The following is a 10,233-nucleotide window of genomic DNA, read 5'->3' as shown; positions in this document are numbered from 1 at the left end:
TACGAAACAACACAAAAGATAGCACGGTTTATTGTATTTTCTTATAAATTTCTAAACATTATCATTTTAGTCTTAAGCTTTGAATTTTATTTTGAATATCTTAATTTACCTTTTATTTTACGCATAATATTGAATTTTATTGAACTCCATTATTTTTATTGAACTCCATTATATTTTATTGAACTTTTACATAATTTCTGAATTTTATTGCGATGAATTCTGAATTGATAGACTTGTATCGGTCGATGAACAAGAATCATCTTCTGGATGATGAACTAGAATACGAACTTGCTCCTACGCAGATTGGAGTTTTCTAGTGGTGAATCTAGAGATATAAAACGGAGAAAATTACGAAATGCGATGAAGGAAGAACGAGAGTCGAATAGTTTTATATCGAGAAAGATAGTAGAAGAGGCTCGGGACACGGAGTCCACGACAGGTAGAAGAGAAGATTGCGATGATTAGGGATTCACTGGAAAATAAAAAGGTGAAGAAAACAGATTTTCCACAATTGGAAACGCGTCTGGTTCACCTGTACTTTCGAGTTGTTTCGAGTTGAAAAAAGTATTCAACACGGACGGGTTAGAAAAAAAGATCCTTAGAGTTGTTGAATGATTATTATTTTTCACGGAATAGTAGAGATCCAGAGGTAATAGGGAATATTCGGGAGGATTGCTCAACGTAGCAAACCGCAGGGTTTCCCAAAGGCCTAGTGACAATAAGAGTGACGAGGAAGTAGATAGTAGTTCGAACCCGCGAACTGGAAATGATGATTCGGAGAGTAGTGAAAGAAGAAAATACAGAAGAAAGTGAAAAGGAGGAAAATAAGCGTAGATGAAGAAGAATTCAACTTTACCATGAGAGAAATACGCGTACTAGGAGATCCAGTACGCCTAAAAGACATAGGAGGATAAGGCTGTCGACGTAGATGAACTGGTTGAACGGATCGTACTGCAGGTCGATACTTTAGATTACGTCTAAATTGAAGGCATTGAAAATACGAACTCAGCATGAAAAACACTGACAGGAAGGGAACCGAAAAAATGGTTCCGAAGAATCGAAACAAAGAAAGAATAGTAGGTCACAAAGGGTGATGGAAAAACATGAAATACAAGCGAAAATCAAAAGGGTGAACAAGAGAGACGCAGAAGAGTCACGATTAGGGAGACCGGAGTAGAATGAACTCGGAATCGTCTATAGCAAATAGAAATAGTGGAGTAGATAATATGGAAGAGTGATAGTGAGCGAGCAGGAACTGACACCGATAGGGTAGAAGATCAGAGAGAGATAGGAAGGGCTGAAACGAAGACCAAGGCCAGTATGTGACTGGAAGCTAAAATATGATGGAAAAGATGACAGGAGAGGTTTGAATAAGTTTGTGTCTGAAGTAGAGTTCATGGCTGAAGCGGAGAACATAAGCAAGCAAGTCTCTGTTCAACGAAGCAATCCATTTGTTTTCTGGAGATGCGAGGGCTTGGTATATTGAGGAAAGAGAAATCGAGAGTTCCGTAATTGGGCTGAACTGGTGGCCGAGTTAAAACTAGAATTCCAACCGCCAGACATGGATTACCACTATGAACAGCAAGCTGCGGCAAAAAGACAGAAGACAGAAGAGAAATTCCAGGACTATTACAACGCAATCAAGGAGATTTTCGAGCAAATGGCGGTCCCGCCAACAGAACATCGGAGATTTGATATAATTTTCCGAAATCTCCGGTCGGACTATAAGAACTCATTGTTGGTTAAAGGAGTCCGAACGTTGAGGATGTTGAAAGTTTGGGGGCGAAAGTTGGACTCTGCTAATTGGTTCTTGTATCGGAAACCGGAACTAGAGCAGGGGTCCAGGTCATCCTAAGTTCATAGAAATCAACAGTTGGGCCTCATCTGCAGACACAGAGACCACAAAAGGAATGATTAGAGAGAGAATTCTTCCAGGAGCAGACCGGATTGGAGAAATCGAAATTCTGGTGTGTATCAAGGGTTCCAGGAATGATAACAAGGTCCTTGAAACCCACACCAGAACAGGCCAAGAACAAATATACTGAAGCCGAAATCTTCGCAGTCCAACTTGAATGCAGGAGAAGGTACCAGTAAGGAAATTCTACAGAAGCGGATTGAAGAATATCGGATTCCGGAACGAACGGTATGTTTCAATTGCAGAGGAAATTATCACCATTCCAGTGCGTGTTTGAAGGCAAAAGAAGTTTTTTGTACAACGTGTGGTTTCCAAGGTTTCAGAAGGCCAGATTGCCCATTTTGTGCAAAAAACGGAAAGCGATCGATGTGAGAGGTCGTCGATGTCGTACTACAAAGCCTCTAACTAAATTCGTTTCCTTCTGTTCAGGAAGTTGGGGAAACTCACAGTACAAATAGCGGCAGATAATCGACCGTTTGCCAAAGTAGATGTCATGGGTATTCAATTGATTGGTTTGCTAGACTGCGGAGCGCAGATGACGGTATTGGGAATCGGAAGCGGAAAACTATTGCGCGATTTGAAGCTGAAATTGCAGCCTACTGGAGTGAAACTGACTACAGCAGGAGGTTTACCACTAGATGTGAAGGATATGTGAATCTGCCCATGGAGTTCAATGGACAAACTAGGATTGTCACAGCCGTCGTAGCACCTACTTTGAATCGTCGTCTAATATTAGGAATGAATTTTTGGAAGCTTTTAATATTGAACCCACGGTAAATTTTGAAAAATGTGAGGTGAGAGGAGTTGGAAGTTGGACGGGACGATGAATCGATCGTGACCTTGGAACAGGAAGCGATGCTACGAGAGGTTAAAAAGGGAGTTTAAGGTGTTCGTCGAGGGTGATAAATTAAGTATTACGCCCTTGCTATCCCACAAAATTGAATTTGATGAACAGTTCACAAATACTGCTCCAATCAGATTAAATCCGTACCCATGGTCCCCGGAAATTCAAAAGAGTGTAAATGAGGAGTTAGATAAGTGGATCGACTCTGGCGTCGTAGAGCTGTCCAACAGTGATTGGGCTCTGTTAATTGTTCCTGTGACTAAAAAGGGCGAATCAGAAGCAGAAGGCCGTATTAAAGTGCGCATGTGTCTAGATGCGCAAATTAAATGAAAGAACCCGTCGAGATGCCTACCCCTCCCACACCAGGACCGCATTCTGGGTAGATTAGGACTTCAAGTACTTGTCTACGATTGACCTTTCGAAGGCTTTCTGGCAAATTCCGTTGGACTCCGAATCTAGAAAGTACACAGCGTTCCGGGTGTTTGGAAGGGTTGTTCAATTCACCAGACTACCATTTGGACTGGTCAATAGCCAGCCACATTGTCGCGGTTGATGGACCAGGTGCTAGGGTATGGTGAACTGGAGCCAAATGTGTTTGTTTACCTTGACGATATCGTCATAGTAAGCAACACTTTTGAGAACATCTCCGGAGTCTGAAAGAAGTGGCTAAACGGTTGAGAGCTGCAAATCTCTCAATTAATATCGATAAATCGAAGTTTTGCGTGCAGGAACTCCCGTATTTAGGAGTTCGTACTTTCCCAGAAAGGAATCCGACCTAATCCGGATAAAATTGAGGCCATAGTCAACTTCGAAAGGCCAACGTCCGTGAGGTCGTTGAGGCGTTTTCTGGGAATAGTAAATTATTACCGACGTTTTATTTTGGAATTGGCGAAATGACGGCTCCTTTAACAAATTTGCTAAAAGGGAAGCCAAAGGTCGTACAGTGGAATGAGGATGCTGAAACCGCTTTCAATGTACTGAAAGAAAGGCTCATAACAGCACCAATCCTGGCTTGCCCTGATTTCGGAAAGCCGTTTACCATCCAAACCGATGCAAGTGATACCGCCATAGCCGGAGTTCTAACACAGGATGTCGACGGGAAGGAACACGTGATTGCGTACTTTTCGCGTAAGCTGACGATGGCGCAAAAATCTTGGAAAGCAGCGGAGAAAGAAGGGGTAGCCGCATTAGAGGCCATCGAAAAGTTTAGGCCATATGTCGAGGGTGCGCGGTTCACCCTAATTACTGACTCGTCCGCTCTTTCATTCATAATGAATTCCAAATGGAAACCATCGTCCAAACTAAGTCGTTGGAGCATGCTGCTCCAACAATATGACATGAAAGAGTGAAACACCGGAAAGGCTCCGAAAACGTGGTTCCGGACGCACTCTCTCGTGCAGTGGAAGCTATAGACCTGAGTAAGAGTGACTGGTACTCCTCAGTGTAAAAAGGTTTTAAAATCTCCAGACGACTTCCCTGATTTTAAAATTGAGCACGATAAACTTTATAAGTTTGTACCTTCGACCACAGATGCAATGGATTATCGTTTCGAGTGGAAACTGTGCTTGCCAGAAGATGTCCGCGAAGAAGTATTAAGGCAGGAACATGACCAAAATACTGCATCCAGGATTTGAAAAAACTATTCATAGATTGAAAATTCGCTATTATTGGCCCAAAATGTCTTCGTTTGTACGAAAATATGTGCGGTTATGTAGCGTATGCAAACAATACAAACCCTCAACCCTGCCAACTGCACCGCTAATGGGGAACCAACGGGTGACCAGCAAAACCCTTTCAAATTCTGGCTCGACTTCATCCAAAATCTTCCTCGTAGTCAAAGAGGAAAAGTCACTTGCTTGTCTTGATGGATTTATTCTCCAAATGGATTCAGCTAGTCCCAGTAAGGAAAATAGAGAGCAAAGAGGTATGCCGAATTATTGAGGACTGTTGGTTCAGGAGATTGGGCACCCCTGAAGTTATAATCTCAGATAATGCGACTACATTCGTAGGAAAGGAATTCCAAAGCAATGTTGTCCAGGCGAAAAATTCAACACTGGTTAAATTCCGTCACCATAGCCAGGCAAACCCGGTCGAAAGGACAAATAGAACCATTAATGCCTGCCTCCGCACTTATATGGAGAAGGACCAGCAGCTATGGGACACTAAAATAGCAGAAATTGAGAAATGGTTAACACTAGCATTCACGCCTCAACTGGTCTCTCTCCCTATCGGATTCTGTATGGTCACGAGAAGACCACTATGGGCGTTGAGCATAGAATGGAAAGAGAAGATAGGGAGATTTCAGTTGAGGAAAGAGATGATATGCGCAAGAAGATCAATGAAAAATTGTTCACAGTTGTTGAAGAAAATTTGAAGAAGAGTCACGAGAATAGCAGGAAATCGTATAATTTGAGGCATAAAAAGTTTTGTACGACTTACCGAATAGGACAGAAGGTCTACAAACGGAACTTCAAACCTTCGTCAGCCTCAGAGCACTACAATGCGAAATATGGACCGGTCTACACGCCCTGTGTAATTGTCGCGAAGCGTGGTACGAGTTCGTACGAGCTTGCGGACAGTACCGGAAAAGTCCTTGGAATATTCTCGGCTGCAGACCTTCGTCCTGGTGAGGAGGTTGAGTCCTAAAAGTATATTAGGATTAATAAAAGCAGTTCGATGACGGGATTAAGTTGTGTTTACGAAAACAGTACGATGCAATTCCCTCATCTCGATTAAGATAATTTGTTGTCATCACTTGGCCGTGTTCGCTGAACTCAACGCATTGTCTCCACCACGCTCTCGTTTGTGCAACCAGCGAGAGATTACACGTTCCTCACGGATGTGACCCGAGGAGCCATGGCAGGGGATGACCAGAGGTTTCGTAGCAACGGTGGGAATTTTATTTGTTTGCTAATCGAGAGGCAAAGAAAGAAAATAAATAAGTAAGCCATAGTGAATGATGTCATACATATAGGAGTAGAGATAGTGAATGAGGATACGAAGAGGTTCTTTTGTAGGCGCCATACAAAGAACAATGCTAGCGCGCTTTCTAGAGGAGAGATAATAATTAGGTATTGATATAGTCAATTGTAGGTTCCAAATAGTTTTAAATAGAAATAATAAAATTTATTTTAGGTAGCATAACGTTTTTAGCAGCAATGCGATCGCAAGCCATAGAACTGAGCACGTACCACATACAATAGTATTTCTGCAGAAAGCTATATTGCTCATTACGAACTCGTTCTCTGCATTGTTCCGCCATGATCAGGACGGCCGCCTGGTCGAAAAATGCAGGAAATAATTCTCGTAATTAGTACCTATCTGTATATACTCTTTTAGATTCATCACAGTTTTTAATTTGTTTCTCGTTCGTTTGTCAATTTGTTTTATGTACAGCTAATTAATAAGGCAACGAATTCAACGTACTAATCACCTTCAGTGATAGTATGCACTACGTGTGAACAATAGACTAGAACCGCCTTTTAATTTCATTACCTACCATCGAATGGCAGGACTAGATGAAGTTGATAAAAAGGTACTAGAATGATCGTTTTACCATAATGTGTTCGTGCTTATCTACATGCATACTAACAAGATGAAAACACACAAGAGTAATTATGGCAAATTCTGTAGGGGAATTTGACCTTTAGTTGCCAGCTGATTTTAAAATGTTGTGTCATGTCCAAGTAAACTTTAATCGTTTTTATACTGCTTCGCGATTCGTAAAAAATATATATATATATATATATATATAGAAATAAATGGCATTTGTCTTTGTGGTTTATTTTATTAACTAGTGTTCTATGTAGGTAAAAAAAAAATATAAATAATTGAAGTACTTCAATTATTTACCGTGGCGGGAGGATAGTGTAACCGTTCAGTTACATATCTCTTAGATTTAATTTCAATTTGTGTCTTGTTTAGAAACTGTTGTGTTTGTTTAATATAAATTGTGTAAAATAAGTAGGATTAGTCGAAAATCAAATGTAAAAGTTAGTTGTGTAAACATTTGTTATTAATTTGTAATGTGAAAAATGTTAATGTGAGAATTGTAAAACCAATTAAAAAAGGATTGAATGGGTCATGTTGGTCTACTGTGGTAAAGGGGAGAAGGACATGTTGGTCGACATGGAAGGAGTGGATAAGGATAATGGAAGTATGGACGATTGGGCGGGAAAACTCCATGGAAAAGGAAAATGTCTGCATACCTCTGAGGTAAAGATAATTGCTCATTAGCAAACTGGCGTCCGTGCAAGTAAGCCGTGAGTGAGAGTGCCTCTATAGTGCCTCAGTGATTTTTAAATAGCAGTGAACGACATCTTGTGGCCCCTAATAGTTCGTTCAGGTAACTAGGACTACCAGAAAAGCCAGGAGGAAGAGTTTTAAAACTATTCTGGTCCGTAGGACCTTTTGTTCGTTTGTATAATTCGCTAGATTAGCGACCTCACGCAGCACGATCGACTGAGTCAACGTCCGCGTTGGATCTCTGTCTAATCACAAAGGATTTCCGGCACAGTTCCGCCGGAGAGTACCCTTCTCGGCGCGGCCAATACGGTCTCGTCCGTGGTCCGTCGATTGAGTCAACGAAGGGCACGCCGAAGCTTCATCGATAGCGTCCAGAGAGTGGCAAGCCGCCATCTCGACCAATCGAGGCATCCGCGACCCGCCATCGTCCCGAATCGATCAAGCTACCAACCCGCCATCTTCCTACCAAGCCGTCGTCGACAACCAACTCACCGTCTGCTGCGAGCGCTCGCCATCGTCGTCCAGAAAACCCCCGGTACGTACCGAACAACGGATAATCACCTGAACAAATCAAACCCACAATAGTCCCAATAAATTGTTATCCTACTAAGTAGATTTTCTCAATAAACGTCCATAGTCATACCCAACAACACAATTCCATTACACAAGTGCAATATTTAAATAATTCCACAGTTTATACACCCGTCGTTCCGCGTAGCCCCTCCGAATTACTCAGTAGCATGCCGGCCCTACGACACAGTTCAGGGGTCTTATGTTACTGAGCTATTGACCGGGAATTGTTGATCCGCCTTGAGGCTTGAGAGCAAGCCCGCAAGTCTAAGAAAGTCTCAGTACCGATCGACTCAGCTCGACGAATTGGAGTGATGTCTGTGTGTGTGTATGTGTGTGTGTATGTGTGTGTGTATGTGTGTGTGTATGTGTGTGTATGTGTGTGTGTGCGCAAAAAGTCTAGCTCACTTTTTGGGCACTTATTCTCAATCGATTTGCTCGCAACAAGTTGCATTCGACGCAGAATCCTGTCCCATTGTTTCCTATTGAAAACTGACCCGATCGGACTATGGGCTTAGAAGTTATGGCCAACAGATTTTTTTTCATAAAAAAGCACATTAAAAAGTCTAGCTCACTTTTTGGGTACTTATTCTCAACCGATTTGCTCGCAACAAGTTGCATTCGACGCAGAATCCTGTCCCATTGTTTCCTATTGAAAACTGACCCGATCGGACTATGGGCTTGAAGTTACAGCCAAATTATTTTTTTATATAACAGCACATTAAAAAGTCTACCTCACTTTTTGGGTCTACCTCACTTATGTGTGTGCGCAAAAGTCCAGCTCACTTTTTGGGCACTTATCCTCAACCGATTTGCTCGCAACAAGTTGCATTCGACGCAGAATCCTGTCCCATTGTTTCCTATTGAAAACTGACCCGATTGAACTATGGGCTTAGAAGTTATGGCCAAAATACTTTTTTTCATAAAAAAGCACATTAAAAAGTCTAGCTCACTTTTTGGGCACTTATTCTCAATCGATTTGCTCGCAACAAGTTGCATTCGATGCAGAATCCTGTCTCATTGTTTCCTATTGAAAATTGACCCGATCGGACTATGGGCTTAGAAGCTACGGCCAAAAAAAAATTTTCATATAAAAGCACATTAAATAGTCTAGCTCACTTTTTGGGCACTTATTCTCAACCGATTTGCTCGCAATAAGTTGCATTCGACGCAGAATCCTGTCCAATTGTTGCCAATTGAAAACTGACCCGATCGGACTATGGGCTTAGAAGTTATGGCCAAAAAAAAATTTTCATATAAAAGCACATTATAAAGTCTAGCTCACTTTTTGGGCACTTATTCTCAATTTGCTCGCAACAAGTTGCATTCGACGCAGAATCTTGTCCCATTGTTTCCTATTGAAAATTGACTCGATTGGACTATGGGCTTAGAAGTTATGGCCAAATTATTATTTTGTTTTCATATAAAACCACATTTAAAAGTCTAGCTCACTTTTTGGGCATTTATCCTCAACCGATTTGCATTCGACGCAGAATCCTGTCCCATTGTTTCCTATTGAAAATTGACCCGATCGGACTATGGGCTTAGAAGTTATGGCCAAATTTTTTTTTCATATAAAAGCACATTAAAAAGTCAAGCTCACTATTTGGGCACTTATTCTCAACCGATTTGCTCGCAACAAGCTGCATTCGACGCAGAATCCTGTCCAATTGTTTTCTATTGAAAATTGACTCGATCGGACTATGGGCTTAGAAGTTACGGCCAAATTATTTTTTTTTCATATAAAAGCACATTAAAAAGTCTAGCTCACTTTTTGGGCACTTATCCTCAACCGATTTGCTCGCAGTTGCATTCGACGCAGAATTCTTTCCCATTTGGTTTCTTATTGAAAATTATTGATCGGAGTATGGGCTTAGAAGTTACGGCCAAATTATTTTTTTTCATATAAAAGTACATTGAAAAGTCTAGCTCACTTTTTGGGAATTTATTCTCAACCGATTTGCTCGCAACAAGTTGCATTCGACGCAGAATCCTGTCCCATTGTTTCCTATTGAAAATTGGGCTATGGGCTTAGAAGTTATGACCAAAATTCTTTTAGCCTTTCTTGTATACAAAGTATAGTGGAGACTGGGTAGACTTGATCCCCTTTTCTGATTTCCGATGTATCACAGCCAAAAATAAATAAACATACGCGATTCCCACACTGACTCTCTAAGAAATATAGTATTTAACCTTACTGACAGTCCTTAAAATATTGTTGTTATTGATACATAATCGATTTTTCAGAGTGCTGTCAAAAGTCTACTTTAAAATATTCGGGGAAATTAATCCCTCGTCAAAAGCTTGCTTTGTTAAAATTAGAAAAGTGCCCTCATACTTTTTAAATATTTTTCCTTGAAAATATGCGGAATTTTCGAATTGCTGTGCGTATACATGAATGATTTTTGATATTGAATTCGACAGCACACACTTAAAATAAATCGCAGATTTCTGTGAAATTTCACCGAAATCTCAACAGCAGAACTGTTCGGTAAAAATTTTACAGATTTTTTGGTGGTTTTGACAGTTGAACAAAGGAAAATACTAGGGATCCTATATTAAGAGATGTGCGAATACTTTTCCAGACGATTTAGCAACGCTGTTACTTTCGTAAACAAACGCTGCCAGCACTTGCCGCAGTGAAAAATGTTTGAGGCTT

General features: G+C 41.0%; 1 long non-coding RNA gene across 1 annotated transcript; it reads right to left on the bottom strand.

The window, feature by feature from the left end:
* Window positions 1-304: 304 nt before the first annotated feature.
* LOC134202219 (uncharacterized) lies at window positions 305-5,590 on the bottom strand. Its single transcript, XR_009977176.1, has 3 exons — window positions 5,460-5,590; window positions 5,199-5,401; window positions 305-325 (listed from the first exon to the last, which is right to left on the bottom strand). It is a non-coding gene; the product is annotated as an uncharacterized LOC134202219 (long non-coding RNA).
* Between the last annotated feature and the right edge of the window lie 4,643 nt (window positions 5,591-10,233).

This window comes from Armigeres subalbatus, unplaced genomic scaffold (genome assembly GCF_024139115.2).
Source record: "Armigeres subalbatus isolate Guangzhou_Male unplaced genomic scaffold, GZ_Asu_2 Contig1097, whole genome shotgun sequence".
In the NCBI taxonomy this organism is placed as follows: domain Eukaryota; kingdom Metazoa; phylum Arthropoda; class Insecta; order Diptera; family Culicidae; genus Armigeres; species Armigeres subalbatus.
Note: the sequence above shows the minus strand (reverse complement) of the source record. Positions and strands in the feature narration are given on the sequence as shown.